Source organism: Triticum aestivum, chromosome 7B (genome assembly GCF_018294505.1).
Source record: "Triticum aestivum cultivar Chinese Spring chromosome 7B, IWGSC CS RefSeq v2.1, whole genome shotgun sequence".
Classification (NCBI taxonomy): domain Eukaryota; kingdom Viridiplantae; phylum Streptophyta; class Magnoliopsida; order Poales; family Poaceae; genus Triticum; species Triticum aestivum.
Window position 1 is genome coordinate 707080790 of NC_057813.1, and position 3228 is coordinate 707084017.

Below are 3228 nucleotides of genomic sequence, written 5' to 3' on the forward strand. Positions count from 1 at the left end.
ACCCACCCCCGTCTGTCTAAAAAAAACAAGCAGCCCGATCCAGATCCCCAACCCACTCGCCGCCGGCCTCCCTTCCACCTCCTCTCCTCCCTCCGTCCGCCCCCACGCCCCCCGTCGCGTGCGCCACGCCGGCCTCCAACTACGACCTCACGCATCGAGCGCGCGCGCTGGCGCAGCCCTGAGTCACCCGCCGCGTCCACGCCGAGACGCCCTCCATCCTCACCTTCCAGGTCCGTTCCTCCTCCCCCCCAATCCCTGTCTTTCTTCCCTCGTTCCAGTTCCTGCATTTGGGGATATCTTGTTGTGCAATCTGGATACCATTGCCCGTTCCAGCACGCGGTTGCTGCTCGATTCGTTAGTCTTGGGAGAAAGCAGAACAAATTTGGTGATGAAATCATGTAGACAGAGATTAATTTGACTAGAAACAAATGAGGAGACAATTTATCGTCCTATACAAAAACATTGACGATATCTACGATGTATGCAACCTGGCCTCGATTACTAAGCTATTCTTGCTTGTATTTTTCTGAAGGGGAAAAAAATCCCTGTCTGTTCAATTATTGTAGAGGCTGCAGCACAAGTTGCTGGACAACTTCTTCTCCGCTCACTCGCCGTCTCCCGTCTCATGGCCGAGCTCAAGGTCCGCTCACTCGCCGCCTCCTCACCGATTCCAGCCCTGGTTGTTAATACCTAGGTTATGTATCAGTTTTTCAATCTAATTTTTCAATTGAATCACTTCTGGTGCATGACTGCATGACCGCAGGTTGATAGATCACTTCTATCTTATTACTCTTTTCAATCTAATTTTTCACATGTCCATGAATTCCTAGTTGGATATAAACTGCAGTCATCCATTGATTTAGTATCAGTTTTTCAGAAATCATGGCCATCTAATTTGATAAGAAACTGGAATCTAAGTCCATCGATTCCGAGTTTCTTGCCATATTATTTTCTTTAGTAAGTACACTTCATCGGTTTCTTTTGCACACCATGACAGTCTAATTTGAGTGTTGTTGAAACGTACTGATTTTACTCTACGCAAGTCAACCTGTATCACTAGATAATTTTTTTGTACACAATTGAAAGGAATGAAGTATGTACAGTAGTAGTATCAGCATATTCAGAAGTATCACTAACTGAAGGACATCTGCACGTATATGTAAATCGGTAGCAATCCTTTTGCATAATCAAACTGAATTCAGTTCGGTTCAGTTAGTCGAGTCAAACACTGACGAATTCATCCAACCCGACCATGGTCACTGACCTCTTACTCCTCTCAGAACCTTGGAACTGCTGTGCTCAATCTGTAAAGAGAAGACCAGGCTTTTGATTGTAAATTATGCATGACAGACATATTAAATGATGGTCTGCATGTTTCCATTATGGCTTTCCCTCTGAATTTTTAGAACACATCGTTACAAGGATATCAGATTTCTTTTTTGCCTAATTCTGATCCTAACTACCTATTTCAATTCATGACCATTACTTGGTCAACCATGCTTTTAGCACTTCACCATACTGTTTGCATCTTTGTCCCAGTGAAGTTTTTTCATAGGCGATTGATGCGTTGACATAATGTGCAAACAGCAAGACGTTGATTTATGAACTATATATTTACATGCAGTATAGGTTAATATTGATCTGTGATTTTCCTTACTTGGTCAACCTGTTTTTAGCACTTAATCATATTCTTTGCATCTTTGTTCCAGTGACATATATGAGTATATCATGTGCGATTGAGGCTATCCTGCTGAAGGGAAGGAAGATGGAGGAGCAGATTCTAACAGCAAGCGTTAATTTCTTTACTTTGCTGTTAAGTAACTGTTGTCTTACTTCCTCTTATTTGTTTCAGGCGAATGTATACCCATCCACCTGATGGTTTTCTTAGTTTATCAAGCAGTCCACGAACGCCAACATTCCAGCCAATGCACTATCCATCTCATGTCCCCCCTCCTAGACAACAGCAACAGGAGAATCTCCATTTTGTCGGTGTCCCCTCACATGTTGCATTCTCAACACCACCACCACCACCAGTTCATACTAAAAGGAAAAAAACACCATCCGAGTCTGGTTCTGGTAGAGGTTCTTTACAAAAAAAAGGCCCATGTTGTAGAACAGGCCGGTGATGTCTTTGGTTGTCATGAGGCTGGCCGGTGAGAATGCCACGTTGCCGGAGCCAAATGAGCCCGGCGTAAACCTGCGGAGGAACATGACAGATACAGGATTTTCTGAAAATGAAAGCGAGTTCACCATGACTACGACAGATACTAGGTAGTTTAGCTTGGGATAGAATACAATGCACGGGTTACAACAGAAGTTATTTCTTGTCTCAGAATTACTGATTGCTCTTTGTTCTCATTTTCCTTGTTAGCTGAAACTATTCCTTGTCTACAGATAAGCGGAAGCCGTGTTCGGAGCCACCAACAGTGTCTTCCTTGGATTCGTTCGTGCAATAAGGAGGGTACCCGGCCTTCTTCACGTGTCGAGCAACAAGTAAGGACCAGCCTTCGGCTGTTACTATTGATTCATGTGCATGCGCAAAAACGAAAGAAAATACAATACTAGATTTGGACACAGCACGTGAACGAACAAGTTTTCACTTTCCTGACATGGGTGCAGGGGTGATCGAGGAGGATTTTCGTGGCCCGGTGGGTGTCGTGCTCTTCAACCACTTGGAGGCGGACTTCACCGTGAAGCCCAGTGACTACTGCACACAGATGATCATCCAGGTGATTGCGATGTCGGAGGTCGCCAAGGTGGAGGTCCTCGACGCCACCGTCCGGGGGGAGGTCCACCGGTGTCTGAACTCCAAGCCTTAGTAGATACATCTAGAGAAGTGGTCTGTTTAGGTTGGTGGTGGAATGCTAGGGAAGGTACCCACCTTTAGATGATGGTTGTGTTCGTCTGATGTTAAATGGGATGTCATGATTTCTTTCAGTTGAGATGTTGTTCCTTGACACGAGTCTGATATTAAATGGGATGTTGTGATTTCTTTCAGTTGAGATGTTGTTCCTTGACATGAGTTTATTTTGCACTGGGCATGTCTATTTTCTATCCAAGAATAATGCATCTAAATTTTATTTTTTTAAATTCCTAATTAGCTACTAGTAGCGTGGGAGGAGAAGTGCACACTACTACTACCTAGGATAGTAGTAGCGCTGGTTGAGATAGTAGTAGCGCGCTGCCATCTGCGCTACTACTAACAGACGTACTAGTAGCGTGGGTGGC

At 44.5% G+C, this 3228-nt stretch overlaps 1 long non-coding RNA gene across 2 annotated transcripts; it reads left to right on the plus strand.

The window, feature by feature from the left end:
• Nucleotides 1-2997, plus strand: LOC123162616 (uncharacterized). 2 transcript variants are annotated; one of them, XR_006481367.1, is made up of 5 exons: nt 1-230; nt 533-640; nt 1710-2271; nt 2395-2493; nt 2620-2997. It is a non-coding gene; the product is annotated as an uncharacterized lncRNA (long non-coding RNA). The 2 variants fall into 2 exon arrangements; XR_006481366.1 differs by having other exon boundaries at nt 567-640.
• Nucleotides 2998-3228: the final 231 nt, after the last annotated feature.